General features: G+C 47.0%; 1 pseudogene; it reads right to left on the reverse strand.

Moving 5' to 3' along the window:
* Positions 1 to 1,910: 1,910 nt before the first annotated feature.
* The window catches only part of LOC103071414 (protein PRRC2C-like), a 23,862-nt pseudogene continuing 2,107 nt past the window's right edge, over positions 1,911 to 23,665 (reverse strand).

A 23,665-nucleotide genomic window follows, 5' to 3' on the forward strand; every position in this document is an offset into this window, starting at 1 on the left:
CGCGGCGGGGGCGGGGAAGTCCGTGGTCCCTGGGCCTGGGAGGGTGAGGACCCACCCCGCAGAGGCGTCTTCCTTTCGGGCCACTCCCGCTGCGCACCCGCAATGGATGCGGGGATGAGCGCGGCTAGCACCCACCTTCCCCCGCGTTCTGTGACGCAGCTGCCCGCGCCCCTTCCCCGCCTGGAGATCCGGAAATGCCACCACGTTTCCCCGGGCCACAGCCTGGCCCCCAGTACACCCGAAAACAACCAGGACCCCGCAGATCTGGGCCTTCCTGGCTGCCTAAAGAATGCGGGTTGGAGCAGAGGCTTTTAAACTCAGACTCCTCCGTCAGACACCCCTGAATTCGAATCTCCATGGCAGAGGACAGGAAACTTTTTACAAAGTTCCCCAGGTGATCCAAATGGCAGGCAGACTGGGGACCCACCCAGTTAGAAAATCTACATGACCTTTTCCCGTCACCTGCTCTCATGCACAAACAAGCACTCCGGGGCTGTCAAGAGACAAACATCCAGTATCAGGCCCAGGGCTTGGAAGGAGAAGGGTGTGACTGACAGCACTGTCACCTAGCCCAGGGGTGGGTTTCCAGCCTTCTCTGTTCAAAGTGCTCTTAGAGGCTCAGAAATCTTTTTCACAGTCCTCTGAGGCCAAAAGAAATACCTAAGGGTTCTGTTCATTTAGTTAGGCCCAAACCACGTAATAAGTATTTATGTCCTAATAACTGAGTAGCCGTTAGAAAAAATAATACATATAAATTAGGGAATAATTCATTCTTAAATAACCGCAACTCTTACTAACGGGATGTGTGTGGTGTGCCGGTTGGGCAGTGCACAGCCTCTCAAAACTCGGAATCACGTTAGACACTGCCACCTTCATTTCCTGTTCTGCACTGATTTGCCCATGGTGCTTGCTTTTTATCACAGCAACCACTGAAAAGCCAGCTTCACAAAGATATGTCATCAAAAAGCATGTAGGGCAATCTCATGGTGAAACTGCGAGCTATCCTGAGCTAGTTAGTAGTTTGCATGGAGTCCAACAGACGTTGAGTGTTCTCTTAAACATTTAGCATCCCGTGGAGCCCTGTGAATTAATCACAGGGCTCCAGGACACCCCGGAGCAGAGTCTGGGAACATGCTTAGCTCTTGCTCTCCATCTCATCTCACACCACACTCCCCAGGGTTCACAGTGCTTGAACTACTAGGACCTTCTTTCTTCCCTTGCATGAGCCAGGCGCTTGCCCTCCTCGGCACATTTCCTGCATCCTTGCTGTTTTCTCTGCCTTGAATGCTCTTCCTTCCGCAGGTCCCGGCAAGGCAAGACACCCCCTCAGCCTTCAGGTCTCAGTTCAAATATCACTGCACACCCCAAAGACGCCTCGGGCCTCCTACTACATCACCGTCTATCAGCCTCTCTCCTTGTCTTTGTACCTCTTATCACTATCTGAAATTATCCTGTTTAATTATTTGTTGGTTTACTTATTTTCTGGCTTCCCCATCAGAATGTGAGCTTTATGAGATTTTTGTTCATTAGTTTTCACAGAACCCAGAACAATGCTTAGCAATAAGCAGACAATCAGTAATTGTTTACTGAATGAATGCAGCCACCTTGCCCTGCTCCAAGAGGTAAAGGTATGAAGAATGTGCTTTACATGTGCTAATTCTTTTGATCTTCACAACAGCTACTAAACAACAGATATGATGAACCCCACTTTATAGATGAGGGAATCAAGGTTCAGAGAAGTTAAGTGTTCAAGGCTGTCAGAGCTAAGAGTCAAATTCAGGGCCAGCTGACTCCAAGGCCACTTTTCCTAAAATCACATTGCCTCCCATGGATTTCCCATTATCTGCCCAGAAGAGCTAAGGCCGTGGCAACGCCAGGAAATGGAACATGGGAGTTAATCCCCAGAGTCCTTAAAAGAGAAACTGGCCCATGTTGGAGTTCACCGTGTAGATGCCCCGGCACCCATCTCCAGTAGAGACCAGCATAGGTGTCCCTCCCTGGGGAGGTCTTGCCTCTGCGATCCTCCTCCTGACGGTGCCAGGCTGAGGGATGCCTCTGGCAGCCATATCTTTGGCCAGGCCCATGTTCCGTTGTAAACTTAACGACTCCTGTAACTGGTGGCTGCCTCTAACTGCCAAGTTCCCGTTGATCACCCTGACGGGTAGGGGGGCCAACACACACAGATGCAATCTGTGGATCTGATGGGCACGCACCGTGTTCTCTGCACTGCACTGGGTACTGAGGGGCCCTGCCTTTCAGACAGTCCCTGAGTGAAGCAAGGATTATGAGGACACACTCATCTGCAGTCCCTGCAGGGAATTTTAGGTTGCGCGACATGCCCCCAGGAACTGTGAAGGGACTCACAGGTCAGACACTGGGTGGCTGGCCATTGAGTTTGAGACGCTCATACAAAGGAGAGGAGATTAAAATTTGGCCTCTAAAATCAAGGGACCTGTGCTTTGTCACTCTCCCTTCCTCATATGCTTTGCTTTTACCACTATCAAACTGGGTGGTTCAGACAGGAAAACAATTCACCTTTCCTCTCCTCACCTCTACACTCCCCTTTGCCTGGCCTAGCCAGCCCCTGCTTCTTCTTTCAGACTCAATCCCCTTGATTCCTGTTCCAGCAAAGCCTTCCTGAGACCCCACTGGGCCAGGTACCCCCTCCTCTGTGCTCAAAACACCCCACGAGGGCTTCCCTGGTGGCGCAGTGGTTGAGAGTCCACCTGCGGATGCAAGGGACACGGGTTCATGCCCCGGTCTGGGAAGACCCTACATGCCGCGGAGCGGCTGGGCCCATGAGCCATGGCTGCTGAGCCTGCGAGTCCGGAGCCTGTGCTCCACAATGGGAGAGGCCACAGCAGTGAGAGGCCCGCGTACCGCAGAGCTGAGCCTGAGCGTCTGGAGCTTGTGCTCCACAACAAGAGAGGCCGCGACAGTGAGAGGCCCGTGCACCGCGATGAAGAGTGGCCCCTGCTTTCCACAACTAGAGACAGCCCACGCACAGACACGGAAGACCCAACACAGCCAAAATTAAATTAATTAATAAAAAAAAAAAAAAAAAAAACACCCCACGAATGACTGGATCCTGGTCCTGACCACTTTGCACTGTAATTACATGCGTGTGCAGCTCTGTCTCCCCCACCAAACTAGACGCTTATTCACTATTGCATCTCCAGCCCTTAGCACCATGCTTGGCACAGAGAAAGAGTTTAGCAGTAAATATTTGTGATGGGTGAGTTACTGAATTCCCAGACCACATGTTCTGACATAGTTGGGAAGATCTGTCACCCCTGTTCTAGTCTCTGTGCTATCAGCATTCGTAGGATCTTAGACAAGACCTCAAAGATCATCTAGCCCAGCACACAGGCACCTGTACCCTGAGGTCCCTGCACTGGAAGGGTGGCCCTTGAAAACCACAAACAGCAAGAGAATGATACCCTGGGAAAGGCTTGGCCACAGGCTACTGAGAGCTCCTAAGGCTCTGAGCCTGCATCACTGACTGTTTAGAACAAACTGTAGGTGACTGGGTCAGGGACTGGGCCCCCCACACTGTGTGACACTGCGATTGCTCCCTCTTGGGTCTGTGACATCACCTCCACACACAGCAGCCACTCCAGCCTCCCTGACGCAAAAATAGCCTGCCAGACAAATTGTCAGAAAACAATTAACCTGAGACTGGGTAACAAGAAAGTAGAAACATGTAAGAACAAAGGAGATGGCTCCTAATAGCAAAGTTTGCAATGGCCTGCCAACACCAGGAGACCTGGGGGTCAGGGCTTCAGTCATCAGGATCTGCCCCTGATGCTTCATCTCAGGACAACAGAGCCCCCCCTTTCATCATGAGCTTGCTGCTTGGCTGGCCTGGGAGCCTGCAGGGACCCCCTGTGGCCAGTGACGAGAGGAAAAGGCAGCAGCTCAGGAGACAGGTGACCAACTGCTGACTGGCAAGCTCATGCGGAGAAATGAGAGACAGAGACAGAACAGCGGGGAGGCAACACAGACACGAACACAAACTGAGAAACAGAAGTCCAAAACTTCAGAAAAAATTGCTAAAAAGAATGAGTTTTCGCAATCAATGAGATCCTGAGATCAGGAGGGGCCCTCCTGAGAGTTGGGAGGGGAATATGAAAGCATAACCAGAATATTCCGGACCTCATCCCCGGAAACTGCAAAGCCAGTTCCCAAACTGTGATCACCTGAGGCTTAGGTTCCACGCCCCCGCCAACCGACCTGTCGGCCTGTCTGCAGCTCCAGCCTCCCCGGGAGGCCACCCCCATGGAGCCCATGAGCTTACGGCTCTGCGGGGAACACCGGGCTTCCTCCAGGGGGTGTCACCACAACTGCCACGCGGGCCACTAGAGAAAGGGCCTTGCTCTGCCCCTGCTTCTCAGTCCTTACCGTAGGATCCACCACACAGCATGCCTGAGACCAGCTACATTTACCATAAATTTCCCAGAGGACTGGAGGTACAGAAGGACCTACATAGGCCCCTTACCCACCTGCCTCCCACCTTCTGCCCACCCACCTTCACAGGGCCAGCTGTCACCCACCTCCCATCACCAGAAACATGCCAGGCACCTCCACGCTCTGGAGTCTGAGTCCGAGAGATATTGCCTCACCCCAGTCTAAGGCCTCCTCCCGAAACCAATGTGTGCCCTGGATTGCCCCCTTTCACACCCCACCCCTTCCAGGGGGCACCACTCCCACCCACCCTGTAGTCCAGAAGTGCGTGGGCAAGACCATCTCATGATATCAGAAAACAGTACATTTCCCAAAGGCTGGCTGATCCTTAAATAACCTTGGGTGGGGAGTGTCAAAAGCCCAGATCAGGGAGCTTCCCTGGTGGCACAGTGGTTAAGAATCCGCCTGCCAATGCAGGGGACACGGGTTCGATCTCTGTTCGGGGAGGATCCCACATGCCGGAGCAACTAAGCCCGTGCACCACAACTACTAAGCCTGCACTCTAGAGCCCGCGAGCCACAACTACTGAAGCCCATGTGCCTAGAGCCCAAGCTCCACAACAAGAGAAGCCACTGCAATGAGAAGCCCACGCAACAAACAGTAGCCCCCGCTCGCTGCAACTAGAGAAAGCCAGCACACAGCAACAAACACCCAACGCAGCCAAAAATAAAATAAATAAATGTATAAAAAAAAGAAAGGGATGTGATTATAAAATGCTATAATAATTTTTTTAAAAAAATAAAGCTCAGCTCAGGTTCCTTTTAGTCTCTTAAGAGTTAGGGGCCCAATCCCACGCAAGTTCCTTTTCACATGTAGATGCCAGTGAATTCGCTCCTCAAAACTATCAATTGAGGGACTTCCCTGGCGTCCAGTGGTTAAGATTCCCCCCTTCCAATGCAGGGGGTGTACTTTTGATCCCTGGTTGGGGAGCTAAGATCCCACATGCCACGTGGTGGCCAAGAAAATTCAAAAAACAAACAAACAAAAAACTAGCAGTTGAAAGTTTGCAAATCATCAGGGAAATTCAAATGAAAACCACAATGACTTATCACCTCATGCCTGTTAGAATGACTATTAGCAAAAAGACAAGAAATAAGTGCTATAAGGATGTGGAGAAAAGGAAATCCTTGGTTCAGCCACTATGGAAAATATAGTGAGGAGGTTCTAGAACTACCTACCGTATGATCCAGCAATCTCACTTCTGGGATTATATCCAGAGAAAATAAAATCACTACCTCAAAAAGATATCTGCATCCCTGTGTTCACTGCAGCATTATTTACAATAGCCAAGATATGGAAATAACCTATGTGTCCACTGACAGATGAATGGATAAGGAAAATGTGGTATATATATATATACAATGGAATATTATTCAGCCCTAAAAAGAAGGAAACCCTGCCATTTGTGACAATATGGATGAAACATGAGGGCATTATGCTAAGCAAAATAAGTCACATAGAGAAAGACAAATACTGCATGATCTCACTTATATGTGGAATCTAAAAAAATAAAATAAAATAAAAAGGACACACACACAAAACTAACTCATAGATACAGGGAAAAAACTGATGGCTGCCTGAAGCTGTGGGAGGAGGGGGCTGGAATGGGTGAAGGTGGCCAAAAGGTACACACTTCCAGTTATAAAGTAAATAAGTCCTGGAGATGTACTGTAGAAAGGAAGGGAGGGAGGGAGGGAGAGAGGGAAGGAGGAAAGGATAAAACAAACCCTGTTGCCCACCATCCAGTTCCACCTACATACACCCTGAAAGGAATTAAGGGCAAAGATCGGGAATGAGGCACGCTGTGCTCAGGGAAAGCAGGCAGAACAGGCCCTCAGATAGTTAGACATTTTCAGGAGAAAATTTCACGAACCCAGATTCTTGCATCTTCCTGTATGTAGAAAAGCACTAAAACCTTTAACTGAGATATCTATTCCTTGTGATTAACAGTAACCTTCTACCAAGATGTGTGCTTGATTGCACATAACCCTTCGCCAAAATCACGTATCTACTGACCTTCCCCTACCTCTTCAGAGCAGTTCCTCAGAGCTATCTGAGAGGCCATCTCCCCGGCTATAGTCCTCAGTAAGTCCCCAAATAAACCCAAATCTCACAGCTCTCATGTTGTGCATTTTTATTTCAGTCAACAGAAGGAAGAGAGGGAGGGAGGGAGAGAGAAAGGAAGAAAGAAAGAAAGAAAAAGGAAGGAGGGAAGGGAGGAGGGAGGGAGAGAGAAAGAGGAAGGAAAGGGAAAGAAGAAAGAAAGAAAATAAGGTTACTTTGCACTCTTTGGCTTCAAAATGGGAGTCCACATGGTCTGGCTTTGCAGAGTTCTCTCTAGCCCTCCTCCAGCCACTTTGGTGCATTCAAACCTTCGTCCCATCCACTTCCATCTACTTCCAGGCCTTTGCACAGCTGTGTTCCGCCTGGCATATCCTTCTTTGCAATTCCTACTCATCTTCAAAACTCAGTCCAAACATTTCTGTCTCTAGGGAACGTTCCCTGACTTAAAATATCCAACCTAGTCGCCCCTGCTCTGTGCTCCCATCTCCCATGCCTGCGCGACTCATAAGAGGTCCTCGAAAATGCTTCTTGACTGGAAGAGTGATTGAAAGAGGACACCAGGATTAAATTCCCTTGAAGGCTACCATGGAGACACTCATTGGTCACTAAAATCTTTCTCCTTGTACTATAGGAATAGAACTGTAGCTGGGCACTGGCTACAGGAAGGGAATACTTTTCCCAATGCCCCTTGCTTCCATGGGACTAAATTCTCACCATTGGAAAAGAAGCAAATGTGATGGGCCACTTCAAATACATCCACATGCTCCTCGTGTTCTTTCTGGAACCCATAAGTGCCTGCATGCCAGCTTTAGGCAGCAGTTCTGGCTAACGCCCTAGGGATGGTTCCAGGTTCCTGAATGCCCTTGTGGAATAAATGAGCTCATTTATTCACCATAGACTGTTGAATGAGAGAGAAATAAACCTCAATGTTCTTTAAGCCACGGTATTCTTGGGTGTTTTTCTTACAAAAGCTTTTCCTTTCGCCCTAACTAATAAGAGCAAGCGGTTTCCTGGCATGAGTCACATCTGGTTCTAGCTCACAACAGTGATCATGCCCTCTAAGGATCAACTTCATATGACATGATGGTTAAAAGCACGCACTGAGCACGTGTAAGTGCCTATCCTGCACCAACTATGGCCTCCCTCTTCCAACAGGTGACCCATCCCTTCCCTGTCCCCTCCCGGCACAGCAGAGGATCCAGTAGGAGCCAGCACACACTCAGTAGCAACACTAATCAGCAAGTGGTCTCAAGCAAGTCACTGGCCTCTGGGCACATTTTCCCTCCTTCTCTACAATGAGGGGCTGGACTAGATCAGTGCTTCTCAGCCCTGGCTGTTCAGTAGAATCACCCAGGGAGCTTTAGAAAACTGAGATGCTGAGTCTCATGCCAGACCAGTTAAAACCACATTTCTGTGGGTAGGGAAACTCTGACGTGGAACTAAATTCGGTTTTCAGGTTGACTCCATCATACCCTGGAGGCATATCATTCCACTCCCAGTCCAGCCCAGCACAGCCTCCAGCGGGATCTGAGTCTTGCTGATAACCCAACACCTGGGACAGTAGTAGGTGTCACGCATAGTAGATGCTCATTTTTCCTTCTGAGAGGTGGCTCTCATTTTGGATAAAATTCCATATTTCCTGCACTTGATTTCAGAATATGTAAACGGAACTTTCTCTAAGGAGAAGGAAAAAGCTAACTTCATTTGCTTTTACTCCTATGGGGTCCCCAAGAGAATGATGCAGCAGGAAGAGCATTAGCTGTGTAGTCATTCAGACCTGGGTTTGGATCCCGGCTCTGCCCCTCCCTCGCTGTGTGGCTTGGGCAAGTGACTTACTGGCCCCACCTCTAACCAACATGCCGCTTTAACTACAAAGTGAAGAGCATCTCCTAGAGAATGAAAATATACAACTTGCAGCAGTCCTGGTGGAACCTCTCAGCCCAGTTTCCTTACCTGTAAAATGGGAATAATAATAGTTACAACAGACTTGATGAAAAAATATGAACAATGTATATGAAACACCATAGCACCTAGAGTATAGAAAGTGTTCAATAGCTGTTTATTTTCTCCCACTCCCCCCTCCAACATTTTCTATATGGCAAACCTATGCACACGTGTCCCCTGAGTGGGAAGGACCCCCTATTCCAGAGCCATGTGGGATCCTTTCGAGGACCCGGTAGATGCAAGGTGGCTGAGATGCAGGTGTAAAGGAGTCTGTTTACTGCAACTAAAAGGATTCGACTAAACCACTTAGCAAGTAGGGACAGGCAGAGAAAATCATGAAAGGAGCCAATTATTAAGGAAGCCACCTAAAAGAAGAACAATTATTCTGGAGTTTCTGGGAATAATATTAACATATGTATAACCATTTGCAAATTTTGGCTTAGGAAATTATGAGAAACATGGAAACTGAAGCCAAGCTCTCTCACCCTCACCAGTCACCACTGCAAAATCAGTTCATTTTAGTCAAAAAGTCAGTTGGGGGGCTTTGCAGTCTACAGTTGATCCACCCACAGTTCAGTGGCTCTTCTTAACCTTATAAGGGAATCCTCATGGACCAAAGAGCTAGGAAAGGGAGGACAGCATCTTGAGATACACCCTGGTGGCCACTAGAGGGAGATGCTTCCTTGTGAAATATGCCTTAGCTGGCTACCTACCAGGGAGGATTCTTAGCTGAGACCAGATGATGTGAGGGAATCCATTTTCCGTCTTCCTCTTTTAGAGACATCAGGAGGCAGCATACTCTCAGGGACTAAATGTCTGTCTGTCCACTTTGGTCAAGGCCAGGTGGTGTTTTACAAAGTCCATGTGATAACCCAGAGTTCCTGCCGAGCAAGACAACACGACAGGTGGGGCAGACGGAGGTTGAATGAGGGAGCCAGGAGAAGAAAAGTCTACTGCTGCCCTCAAACAGCTGAGAGGGAATGCAGAGGGGGCATACCTACTCAGTGCTGCTTCAAATGGCAAATAGCATTCGTGGGTGAGCGCTACAGGGAGAAACAGATGCTCAATACCAGAAGGACTCCTTGAAAACAGAGCTGTGCCAATGTGGAGTGGATTATGGACAGTGAGCTAATCCAGCTGGCCTTGACCACCTCTGGAGGTAGTGTAGAGGGGATGCCTGCGCTGTGTAGGAGGTTGGTCTCATAGTCTCTGAGTCTCTGAGTCCACAGTAGTCTAACTTTGTCAGTTACACTACCACATGCCACCAGTGGGCGTGGCTGCTCTGAGAGAAGCCATCCCACTGAGGTTTTCAGAGCCACACCTGAGACCGTGCCCACCATGGACTAAAAGACTACCGACTGGGTCAGGATAGCACAACGAGTCCAGCTTTGTTCCATCCCTGCTGCTCCAAACACTTTGCAAAATATAAAAAAGGAAAGCCAAAAGATATAGTTGGACTGAAAAACATCTCCTTGGATGACAAGTGAGCAGAGCTGAAGCTTGAGGCTCCTGGGTGCCAGGTCTGGAAGCCAGCAGAGTGTCAGGGGCCTCAGCTCTAACAACAACAACAAGGGTCGGGACACCTGTTCAGGGTCACACAGGTCACTCCACCCGCGGCACGCGAGCCCCGGTCCTGAGGCTGGCCGGGCAGGCCCCTCTGGGCCTTCTCCATGTATTTCACCAGCCCGTCCTGTGCGCCCCTCCCCCTGCCCTTTCTCTCCGCTGGTGAACGTTTTACACAAAGTACTTCCGGATGACACTCAACCAGGAAGTCATGGAAAATTCGGCACTCTCGGCTTGGTGTCCCTGACAACCACTCCAGGTGACCCTGTGGAGGCCGCAGCAGGACTGGACAGGCTCCAGAACTCCAGGTTTAATGTTGTGGGATCGCCGAGGGCGTGGAGAGGAAGGCCTGGAGGCGCTCTGCTGCTTAGATTCAGCTTTGGGTAGGTCGCCCCTAATCCTGAAAGGAAGCTGACAAAAACTGTGGCCAAGTGCAGCCTGGGGCAACAACTTCCTAGGAAGCCGTGGGCCCAGGGAACTGGAGGACAAAGCCTTTCTTCCAGGAACCAAGTTAAGATGGCCCACCATGCCATCCCCATCTCCAACCACCAGCCAGCAGTATAAGGCCTGTGTCTGGACCAACCAGAGGTTCAGGGGGCCAAGAGGAACCAACCACAACACCTTTAGACAGGTAGGGTTGAACACATAGGAGAAAGAAAAAAAATCCAAAAGCTTCCTATTCCAAATGGACCTGCAAATCTAAAATTACAAAACACATGAAGAAATGGAATGCTAAGCATAACAGCCAAAAACATCAATAATCCAAACGTGACCCAATCCAGATGAAACCAGTTTTAGCGAGCAACGTAACAGACATATTTAAGTATGTTGAGGAAGTTCCAGAGATAAATGAAGGTGTAACGTCTGCCACGCAAACAAAGGCAATGACCAAGTAGCACACGCACTGGCCCGCTGGAGCGGCACCCACTGCAGTAAATCACAGAGAGGAGCAGGTCCCCATGCCCTTTTCTCTTAGGGCCGCACAGAGAGGTCTAGCATGGCCAGACCTGAGACTGTAGGAGAGGCACCCTGACTCTCAGCTGTTGACTGGAGAAGGCTGGGCCTCTTTCCAAAGCAATCAGAGGCTGGGATGCAACAGCAGTAGGACGTGGCAGAACCTGGGCTCAGTGTTCTTGATGGGAAGAAGCACCAGCCTAATCCCTTTTCATTGAGACCAAGGTCCAAGCTGAGTGGTTGTAGCTAAATGCGTTAGCGACCTAGTGCTGGGGATTCATAGCTGCGGAAGAACCAGCCCCCCTCTCCAGGCATGATGGGGGAGTGAGGGCATGGGGCTGGTACCCAGTCCTTGCTGTTGATCAAGATCAACTGTCATAAGCCCTTGGGTCAGTTCCCATGGATTCCTGCGGGAAGCCAGCTCCACTTCTGGGAGGCCCATCTGTGAGGGGGGTCAGTCCTAGAGAGACCCATTTTTACCTCTCAATATCTACTTCAAAGAGAACAAAAATAATTATGAAACCAAAACAGGTAGATATGAAAAAAATTTTTTCATCTTGGAAATGAAAAACATAGTGATTGAATTTAGAATTCAGCAGCCACAAAATCTCTACACTCATCACAGTCAGAGAGGAAATTAGTAGGTTGAAAGAAGGCACTGTAGAATTCACCCAGAATGCAGCCAGAGCACAAAGAGATCAAAGGTAGTAGGAAAGTTTAGTTAAGATGGCGGATGGACTATATGAGGGTCTAACAAACATACAAGTAGGAGTTTCAGAAGAGGGTGAAGGGAATAGTGAGGAGGTCTTACTGGGTTTTTGCTCACACCCCACATCCAGTCCGTGAGCAGGCTCTCTTGACTCAACCTTCACAACACACCCTGAATCTGACAGCTTCCACCCTCCCTGTTCCTCCCACCAGGACCCAAGCTGCCGTCATCTCTTGCTTCTTAAGTGATCTCTAGCCCCGTGACAGTTTTGTCTTCGTGTAGCAGCCAACGTGATCACTAAAAGACATAAATCTGATCCTGTCACTCCCTGCTCAAAGCCCTCCAGTGGCGGCCAAAGTTCGAAGCCCTTACTGTGATCTACAAGCTCCTTCATGACCTCGCCTGGCGTGCAGTGAGCATGCCATGCTTCCTCTCATCCCAGCCTCCTGGCCACAGCACTGCCTCCTTGCTTTCCCTCCAACACTGGGGGTGCTTCACCCCAGGACATCAGTGCTTGTTTTGCCCTCTGCCTAAGGGAAGCACCCCCAGATAACTGCATGGTTCACTCAATTCCTCATTTATTCAGCTCTCTGCTCAATGTACCCTCGTCAGAGAGGGCTTCCCTATCTTTCTATCAAAATACCCCACCCCACTCCCATCACTGGCATTACAGATCCATGGAGATGGGATGATTTTGATGTAACTGGTTATCCATATGGAAAAATATTTGATTCTTATCTCCCACAGTCACAAAAATAAATCTCTGGTAAATTCTAGACCCAAAGGTGACATGTAAAGCTTCCCAACTTCAGGAGAAAATACAGAAGGATATCTCTTTAATACTTCATGATGCACAGCAAAGGAAACCATAAACAAGACCAAAAGACAACCCTCAGAATGGGAGAAAATATTTGCAAATGAAGCAACTGACAAAGGATTAATCTCCAAAATTTACAAGCAGCTCATGCAGCTCAATAACAAAAAAATAAACAACCCAATCCAAAAATGGGCAGAAGACCTAAATAGACATTTCTCCAAAGAAGATATACAGACTGCCAACAAACACATGAAAGAATGCTCAACATCATTAATCATTAGAGAAATGCAAATCAAAACTACCATGAGATATCATCTCACACCAGTCAGAATGGCCATCATCAAAAAATCTACAAACAATAAATGCTGGAGAGGGTGTGGAGAAAAGGGAACACTCTTGCACTGCTGGTGGGAATGTGAATTGGTTCAGCCACTATGGAGAACAGTATGGAGGTTCCTTAAAAAACTACAAATAGAACTACCATATGACCCAGCAATCCCACTACTAGGTATATACCCTGAGGAAACCAGAATTCAGAAAGAGTCATGTACCAAAATGTTCATTGCAGCTCTATTTACAATAGCCCGGAGATGGAAACAACCTAAGTGCCCATCGTCGGATGAATGGATAAAGAAGATGTGGCACATATATACAATGGAATATTACTCAGCCATAAAAAGAAACGAAATTGAGCTATTTGTAATGAGGTGGATAGACCTAGAGTCTGTCATACAGAGTGAAGTAAGTCAGAAAGAGAAAGACAAATACCGTATGCTAACACATATATATGGAATTTAAGAAAAAAAAAATGTCATGAAGAACCTAGGGGTGAGACAGGAATAAAGACACAGACCTACTGGAGAACAGACTTGAGGATATGGGGAGGGGGAAGGGTGAGCTGTGACAGGGCGAGAGAGAGGCATGGACATATATACACCAACAAACGTAAGGTAGATAGCTAGTGGGAAGCAGCCGCATGGCACAGGGATATCGGCTCAGTGCTTTGTGACCGCCTGGAGGGGTGGGATAGGGAGGGTGGGAGGGAGGGAGACGCAAAGGGGAAGAGATATGGGAACATATGTATATGTATAACTGAGTCACTTTGTTATAAAGCAGAAACTAACACACCATTGTAAAGCAATTATACTCCAATACAGATGTAAAAAAAAAAAAATACTTCATGAAAGGAGAGAATTCCTTTTAAAAGACTCAAAAAAACAAAAACACTGCCCATAGAAGAAAAGATTATAGATGTGACTACGTTAAAATTAAAAATGCATACGTAGCAAAACACACCATAACGAAAGGTAAACAACAACTCACATTTTGAGAAACAATATAATACATACAATCAACAAATGTTCAGTACCTGTAAAGAACTCCTACAGACCAATAAGAAAATGACGAGCAACCAAATAGAGCAATGAGCAAAGGTTATGAAGAGGTGCTTCTAGAAGAGAAAGCCAAAATGGCCATACTATAAATGTTATATAAAGGAAATATTCCTTGAAACAATGAGATACTGATGCACACCAAATTTGCAAACTTAAAGCACGACAATTACAAGTATTAGCAAGGTTGTGGAGCACTTCCCATCACCCCTGACAGAGGGACATTAACCCGGAGACCTGAAACAAAACCAAAAAGGAACCTGCAATTCAAGGAACTGAGGGAAGGGCTTCCAGGTGGAAGCTTGTGGGAGGCCTTGAGCTGCGAAAGAATTTAGAGGAACAGAGAAAAGGATGGTGCAGCCAAAGCGCAGCCACACGAGGAAGAGGGAGGCTCTCGGTGTCACACCTGCAGGATGTAGAGTAAGAGGTGACAAAGGACAGCGTGTGCTGAGCAGCCTGCACTGAGATTCTTGGTGACATGCCCATCCGAGAAGGCTTCTTCCCTACCTCCTTAGTCTCTATCCAGAGCACCAGGCACATCCAGGTTCTATGGGAACTGAAGCTCATGCCACGTGGAAGGCTGACTTGAAAAAGAAGGTTACAAAACCACAAATTCAAAACATCTAGGCCCCCGTGCAAGGGAGAGACCTTGAAGGGTAAGCACTATTAGCTTCGGGTGAATCTGCTTCTGCCTACACATATCATAGTTTGCAATTAATGTGTTTACTTCTTAATTGCCTGTCTGTACCACTAAACTGTATGGTCCACAGGGGCAGGGGTATCTTTCACACCACCTAGCCTAGTACTTGTCACAGAGTAGGACTCAATGAGTCTCATAGAATGAATTAAATATATTGCACCGGCATCCCCAAGGAATGAAAATGATGTCCTTGGAATATTCTCTGCCCCGTCCCTCAGACCTATGGCTCCTCTAGTCCTGGGCTCTGCAGTTAGGAAGCCTGTATATGAAGTCGAGGCCTTCTGCAGGCTCACACTAGCCTTGCTTTCCTCATCTGTTTCCCACTATCACCCTCCTCCTCCCTGATCAACCCCTGGTCCTTTCCTCACTGTGCCTTCATACATATCCAAATCCTACACTGTCCTCAGTCCAGATCAAGTGCGTCCTCTTCTCTGCCACCAAGCCCCCACTAGAACTGATCTCCCCTTCATCTCAAGTCCCACATCCCACTATCTTCCTTTGTTTATGGTGACCATCCCTCTCTACCTGATTTTACAGCTGTTTATGTACCTTAAACCCTCTCCCAAGGATAAGCTCCTCGAGGACAGTTTAGTTCATCCTCCTGTTTCCTCCTATCCACCCACTATGCAGATGGAGAGTGCCTTATGCTAATCAGTACTGATTGCATGAATGTGAGTTGTTCATGGGCTATATCAGCAAGACTTAACTAATCAATAAGGGGTTAGAAGATATGATCAAGTAATCCCACTCCTGGGCATATATCTGGAGAAAACTATAATTCAAAAAGATAGATACATCCCACTGTTCATTGCAGCCTGTTTACAATAGCCAAAACATGGAAGCAACCTAAATGTCCACCAACAGATGAATGGATAAAGAAGATGTGGTACATATACAAATGGAATACTACTCAGCCATAAAAAAAGAATGAAATATTGTCCTTTGCAGCAACATGGACGGACCTAGAGATTATCATACTAAGTCAGACAGAGAGAGACAGATATCATATGATATCACTCATATGTGGAATCTAACCTTTAAAAAAAGATACAAGTGAACTTATTTACAAAACAGAAGTAAACTTACAGATATCGAAAACAAACTTACGGTTACCAAAGGGTAAATGTGACGGGGTCAGGGTGGGAATCATGAGCTTGGGATGAAAACACAGACACAGTACTATGTATAAGATAGATAACCAACAAGAACCTACTGTATAGCACAGGGAACTCTACTCAATATTCTGTGATAACCTATATGAGGAAAGAATCTAAAAATGAATGACTATATGTATATGTATAACTGAATCACTTTGCTGTACACCTGAAACTAACACAACATTGTAACTCATCTATACTCCAATAAAATTAAAATTTTTAAAAATAAATAAATAAAGTTTTGGGGGGGTTGTTCTTTGTTTTAAAAAAGTAGGATGTGTGGAGAATGACACCCTGGATTCTGGTGCTGCCATTTTCCAAGGTGGAATACAGGAGGAGAAACAGGAAAGACAATAATTCCATTTTAGACACAAGGGGTTGGACGTACTAGCAGAACACACATGTGTCAATAAACAGACGGCTCTGGCCCCCTGGAGAGAGGGCTGGCCTGGACATTATGCCAAACATTTCCAGTGACATCACTGTCTCCATTTAATGAATAAAAAAATAGAATTTGGGGCTTCCCTGGTGGCGCAGTGCTTGAGAGTCCGCCTGCCGATGCAGGAAATTTGGAGAAGGAATTTGTTCAAACTTGGATGGTAGAAAGTAGTAAATCCCAGTAGTGGACCCTATCTGACACTACTCTGCATGGGGAGAGGAGAGGACACAGAAGTCTCTCCCCAGGAGATTCAGAAGATTTTAGAGATTCCAGATTCTACTGGTGACTCCAGAGGTTTGGGGGATATCCAGGGCTAAAGCCACCCCTCTCTTGAGCCCCAGGTCCTCAAAGACAGACGAGTGCAGTTGGAAAAGCACTGGCTCAGGAAATGTGACACCTGCTACTAATTTATGTTTTATCCTATATATTTCCCTCTCAGTGCCTCAGTTTCCTCAGCTGTAAAATGAAGTTAAACAAATGATCCCTAAGGGCTCTTATAATCCTACCATAGATGAATCAGTAGTTCATCTCTTTAATTCTTTTATTTTTTAATACAAGCCCAGGGCCATTTCTTTTCTAAGCACTTTGTTTCTGATTATAATATTAATATCATTTCCATAATGTTCACTGTAGAAAATTTGGTAAAAGAGAAAAACCCAAAGAAGGAAAGAAAAATCACTACAATATCACCAGTCAGAGACAACACTGCTAACACTTTGCTGTAATTTCTACTGGTCTTTCTTTCACCATGCAAGTATACGTCTTGTCTTTTTTTAAAGCAGAAATTGGGTAATAAAAGCCACCACTAACTGAGCATCTGCTACGCATCAGGCTCAGAACCAAGTGCTCTATGTACACATCAACAGTCCTTACAGCAACCCTGCAAAGAAAACAGCCACGGCTCAAATTTACGGAAAAGAAAACCGAAGGGCAAAAAAGGCCAAGTAACCTTCCTGAGGCCACACAGCCAGTAAGGAACAAACCAGAATTCCAGAATGCCTATTGTTCTAGCTTTCTGAGCTGGTTTTTTTTGTGATATTTTAAAATTTAATCTATCTTTAATATGCTCCCATTTTTCAAATACTTTTCTACCACATTATTATAGGTTGCTTCAAGATACTAATCATACAGTCCCTTAAGATGTTTTTGACTTTCACTACCATGAAGAATGCTGATTATCTTCCTTCCATATAATTCTTTCCTCTCAGCAGTAATTTTTGCCTTAGGGTAAATTCGTAGAGATTGAACATCTAGGCAAAAGGATACGTCCATGCTTAAGGCTACTGACAAAGAGTATCGGTCTGCCTTCCCCCAAAAAACTGAACAATTTTTCTCCCTTTGATAATTTGCAAAAGCTCCATTTACCTGCAGCCTCATTAATGTTGGGAATTATTTTTATTCATCTTTGCTGATATTATAGGTGAAATTTCTTATCAATGAAGCTGAACTTCTAATATCATTGACCATTTCATGATTCATCTTAATAATCGTTTATTGTACAAATCCTTGGAAGACAGGAGAGAAATGAAGGGATGGGATGAAAGAGAGGGAAAATTAATTTTATTCATTTAAGAAAACCAAGTACCTAACACATGAAGAGCATGTTTTAAGCCCTGCAGGCATGGAAATGGATAGGAGGGAGCAAATATTGAGCACCTACTCTGTGCTTAACCCCAGGCATGTAGAGTATCGTGGGAGACACAAAGGGAGGTACAAGATTTGTCCTCCAAGAACTTGCAATCTTGTTGGGGAGGAGAAAAGAAACAACACACAAGAAGGTGTTCTGAACTTAATTCCCCACTTCCCTGTTCTTTCAGAGAACTGCCTTTCCATGTCCAACACGGCTTTGGGGAGTTAATCTTGAACTACTGTTACATGTCCACATGCCTCTCTTCCTGGATCACCTGAGAGCCCCAGAGGGCAGGGATGGTGTCTTACTCACACTCCCATCACATCATGTCAGTGAATGATTTCATAATTCCTACACAATTATTCATTTTTGTAAAATAGTGGCAGGGTGCCATTTCCTCTGCTTACTGCCCTGCCCACCCCTGCCCCCCATTAGTCCACTGTATGCCTGAGAGCATCAGAAGCACAGGCAGGCACTCGTCTCCAGGGGTATATGGGAATATTCAGTAAATTAACATGAAGAGCACGAAGTGATTGGTTTGATTAAGTAACCACCACCCTCCCTTCTGCCGTCAGATCCTAGGATTTTCCTCTATCCGTTCATTTACGTGGCTGAATGTGCAGGGGGATTCAGGGTCTGGGGTTTGTTTGCAAGCTTGCTTGCTTGTTTTTCACCTTCTCATACCTTACTGATGTTCCTGTCCTCCCAGGCCCCACAGACCTCGTGATCATCTCCTGCCCCTCTTCTGAGTATCTGACTCAAGAAACCAGCCCCTCTGCACGTAGGCCAAACAAGGCTCATTTCACAAGCCCTCTCGGCTTGTTTTTCCCCCTTTCACCTGCTGCACTTTCTCCAGCCCATCTCTCAGCCCCACTCCTGACAGTTTCAAACCCAGCCTTGCAAGGTCTCCTTTCTCTTTTCTCTAAGGCACAAGAGTTTTCCCTTTACTGTTGACTGATGTATATCATCTGTATGGCCCAAAGCATCTAGGGCCAGTACAACTAAAGAAACATTTGCTTCACTCAAATTCTGATGTTGAATTGAAATTGAATTAATTCAAATTCTGCTTAGAATTTCAAGAGAGTTTCAGATCCGTGCACGCTGGAAGGTCTGGGAAGAACTGGCTGCCAAGGTGGGACTGGAGCCCAGGTAAAGTGTAAGATTTGGTGACAAGGTGGGCAGGGGTCTTTTTCCCCTAGCTTCATTCTTTCCTTCTCCCTTCCACCCCCTTCTGAGGAAGCTTCAGTAAGAGACAAGAGGTAAATTGTTAGCAAAGTACCATATTGCAGGAAGTGGGGGTAGGCCGTTGGTACCCCTGCCTTGTTCACGGTCCATACACCAGCCTCAGGAATGACCCGGGCCCCGGAATTGCAGCACAGCCATGAGAGAGGCTGCGAATAGAAAAGACTAAGAGGCCTGTGGAAGAGAAAAAGGGGGAGACCGGAGCAAGAAGGGGATCCCCAGAGGTATGACTGAGAGATGCTGTGAAGGGAAAAGTGAAGCAATATTCTGTCCCACCCTCTGGATGGCATGTGTATCAGCTAATAGTCAAGTCTCTTTCTGGTGCCTACACACCTACCGTGTCACCGATACAACCAAGGGGTTGTGTGTAAAAACTGTCATTGTCCAGATACGCCCTGCACAGGTGCTGTATCGACGTTACCTCACTGAATACCACCATGCGCTGTGCACCCAAGACCACCAAGACTCCCAGTCAGGGGTTCTCAGACTTTGGGGTGCTTAAGAATCACATTGGCGCTGAGCATAATGGCACACAGAGGTGTCACACCCTTAGATCTGGGGTGGGGTCGAGGAACATGCATTCTTAATAGGCATACTGACACTGATGTAGATGTCCAAGGACCACAGTAGTCTATCCAAATGGGATCCTTCTGGAGCTGCAGACTGGCCCTGGGAAGCTAGTGGCTTCCCTTTGGACCCTTGGAATCAGCCAGTCTGTTAATGCCTCAGAGCCTGCCATCCCCGGTCACCGTCCCAGTGAAAGCCCCTCCAGTTACCCCTGCTCCACAGGACACTTCAGGGCTGCTCCCCCCTCCCCCCCATCTCTCTGTTTCGCTCTCTCACCAACCTTCCCTCTGGGCCACTTGAAGCCCCCACTAACTGGTAAACTCCCCTACATCTCTGACCCATTTCCTACACCCTGTGATCTTAGATGAAACCCAGCTCTCTGCTCAGGACACCACTCCCCAAGGCCACCACTAGCCTTATGGTGCCTTTGGTAAATTAGAAGGTGGCCCCTCTGGTTAGAAGGTCACATTGATTAAAAGCACCCCCCTGGGCAGTCCAGCCTCTGAGGACCCAAAATGTGATCAAAGCTCAGATTTCAGTCCCTCCCCTCCTTGGACAACGTACTAACTGACAGATCCCAGTCTGACCACTTCCCTGTAGCCCTTCATGGAGATCGCTCAACATCCCCACTCCCCACCGGACCCAAGGTCAAGAAGGGGGGTGCTCCCCTCTTCACTCCCCACTTCCAAACCTTCACTCTTCCCCTTCCTGCAAAAGCCTCTGCCACGAGGTTGTATGAGCCTCCAACGTTCCTCGTGACCATCGACCACCAAGCTCACACCGAAGACCGACAGCCCTTCTCACTCTTCCACATCCGCCATCTTGCTGAGAAGCCTGGCTCGTCCAGCACTGAGTCACAGCTCACAGACCTCCTCAACCCAGTGGGCTTGGTTTCATTTCCTTCAGACTCTCCCAAATCCAGGAACCTTGTCAGAATTGTCCCGCATCAGAAATCTCAAACTCCAGTAGCCCAGACCCCAACAGTAAGTCTCCTGCGCTCACTCCCTCTACACCTGTTCCTTAGCCTGAGGCTCCTGGCCCGAGTCCTTCATTTTCTGTCCCCCAGCCTAGACCACACAGATGACCTGAAAGCATCTACCTTCTACCTCCTTCTTCTGAGAAAACCCGATGCATCCCATCACCCACCTCAACCCTCCTCTTCTGTTGAAAAAAAGCACACAATTCTATCATGGCACCAGGGGCTCCAAACTCAACTGTGTGCTGAGCACTTCAGATCAAGGATCTTCCTTGTGCTTTGTAGGCCATCTCTCCCATTCTCCTCAGGAACTGCTCCAACCTCCGCAGCCCTCTTCAAGACCCCCACCCACCCACCCAACCCCAAGCCCTCCATCTCAGCAGAAAACAACTCTTCCTATCTTAGTGAGAAAACTGAAGCCCTAAGATGAGTCTCCCTAACTTTCCAGCCCCCACCTATACACTTACCCACCTGCACTCCTTCTGCTCCTTCTTCCTACCCCAGGCCAGTCCCTACCTCTGTGTTCTCCACCTTTGGAACCTGTTTGCATCAGTTGTCACTCCTTATCTTTCTTTTTTTAAATTATTTTTATTTATTTATTTTTGGCTATGTTGGGTCTTCGTTTCTGTGCACAGGCTCTCTCTAGTTGAGGCAACCGGGGGCCACTCTTCATCACGGTGCGCGGGCCTCTCACTGTCGCGGCCTCTCTTGCTGCGGAGCACAGGCTCCAGACGTGCAGGCTCAGTAGTTGTGGCTCACTGGCTTAGTTGCTCTGCGGCATGTGGGATCTTCCCAGACCAGGGCCCGAACCCGTGTCCCCTGCATTGGCAGGCAGATTCTCAACCACTGCACCACCAGGGAAGCCTCTCTTTTTTTTTATTTAGAGTATACTTTATTAGTTTCTGTAACCAAACCCACGTAGATAAGACCTTACATATTTAATACAGTGTGTTACCCCTGTACAAATGGAGAAAAATGTTTGATGTGTTTAGACCAAATGCTTGTTAATTTCTGTACAAATGCCAACCAAACACGGTACAACTGGGATACTTCTTCCAAAGTTGAGAGCACCACTAACGTTTCTAAAAATTCAAATTTTATGTATATAACATATGAGTATATATATGAAGACAGAGAGAGAGACCAATAGCAATATGTTATGCGTTGATAGCAGCAACAGCTTTTCCAGGTTCTGCAGTCATGTAGAGACATCCATTTAAAAAAAAAAAAAAAAAAAGATAAAAAACAAAACCCCAGAAAACAGCAAAGTTCTGTTACTGTTGTGGTGTCTGGCACTATCTTTTTTATTGGCTTCTCAATCATCATCTGAAAAGAAAACATTGTAGAATAGCCTCATTAAAAACAGCTCTGATAAAGCACAGTCACTACTACATATCATAAAGCAGGTACAAGATAATTCACAAGGGTAGGATACAGTACTGTCCTACATCTTTAATACCGGAGGATATAATTAAAAAGGCATTATTCGAGACTTGATTCTACTTTTCCAGCAGAGGGCCCAAAGATTGGTTATGACACAGCTCTGGCACAGAAATGCACCTTCTTGGATAGGATTTCCTTTCTTTAGTGGCACTGTTCTAGGTACTCACTGATCTTCATGAACATCAGTTAAAACCCATTTAAAAAAACAAACAAAAAACAACCACTGGATTCATACAAAGATGACCGAGGAGAGGCAAGCAAGACTCAACAAGTATTTGACCAAATCCGTCAGGTCTGAATGGGAAGAGCTCCATGGAAGAAAGGAGATGCCAGGTAGAACTTCAAAGCTTCAGGCCACAATCCAAACCCAGCATCATTTCAAACAGAGGCAGTAGCCAAACACTGCCCACTTGGATATGTTCAAGGATGCTGACATCAATATTTCCCTCATCCAGGAAGAGGGGGAGATCAGTTGCTGAACTTTGATTGTGTTCAATTCAATCACCATGTTACAAAAATAGCAAGTTGTCATAATAAAAAATAAGGCTCCTCTACCAGTTATCTTATGTTTTCACCACCAAGCCTACAAATGCTACCGCCATATCCAAAGAACACAGGGAGCAAAGAAACCACATCTGATGTCTTAGCTGAGACCACATTGTTCAGGCTGAGCTATTCCTCTGTGGTGTCATTTCTCTCATATTTCTGGTGTGTCATCTAACCATAAGGATTTTAGTTCTAAATTATATGCACTCAAGGAATGTGTGCACATATTCGTGCATAAATTCTGGTTGAAGATGCATGGCCATCCGGAGTGCATGTTACATAGTAGGGGCGAGCTGGCAAAGCCTCGTTTTCCTGGGGCAGCAGCTGTGTGTCACTGTAAATTGCTCCTACGTCCCTTGTGCACCTCCAAGCTCTGGGCAGGATACTGTCCCAGACCATTTTACCCGTGGCTGCTGGCATTATCTGACCTCATTCTCCCTCTTTACCCGTCCCCTTCCCCAACCCTTGCAATAAACCACATTTTTGAGCCTTTATTTCTTCCATTTCGATTGCCTGAGGTTTAACTGGTCCAGTTCTAACAGGTTTGGTGGCTATGGTGGGTGCAGGGGGTGGCTTTTCTTCAGCTTTTTCCTGACCAGGAGGGTCAGTCAGTGTTTCAGGAGGTCTACTGTAACCACTGTCCACTTTCTGGACTTTGCCTCCTACCTGTTTGCTCTGTTGCTGTCCAGCGAAGAAGCACTGCATGGACTGAAAAACCTCTGCTCTCTGCCAACCCCTAGGACCAAGCGTCTTGTGGCTGAGTCCTGTTCTCACAGCTCTCTTCTGGGGTGCACACTGTGTAGGAAATGGTTGTGTCGTTCTCACAGTGGCAGGGGCTGGCTGGAACGGCTTCTCATTGACAGTGCTGTTTGTTTTGCTGGACTGGCTGTTCAGACTTGTGCAAGTAGCCCGGAAGGGACTAGATGTTGGTATGGTGCTTCTACTGCTGATTGGAGGTATGCCTGGTTTTATATCAGTGCCACTTCCTAAGGCTTTTAGTTCCATTTGAGACATTTTTTACTGCAGTTGTGATCATGCTGTGCTGAGTTCCAGCAGGAA

The sequence above is a fragment of the Lipotes vexillifer genome, unplaced genomic scaffold (assembly GCF_000442215.2).
Source record: "Lipotes vexillifer unplaced genomic scaffold, Lipotes_vexillifer_v1.1 scaffold785, whole genome shotgun sequence".
Lineage (NCBI taxonomy): Eukaryota > Metazoa > Chordata > Mammalia > Artiodactyla > Lipotidae > Lipotes > Lipotes vexillifer.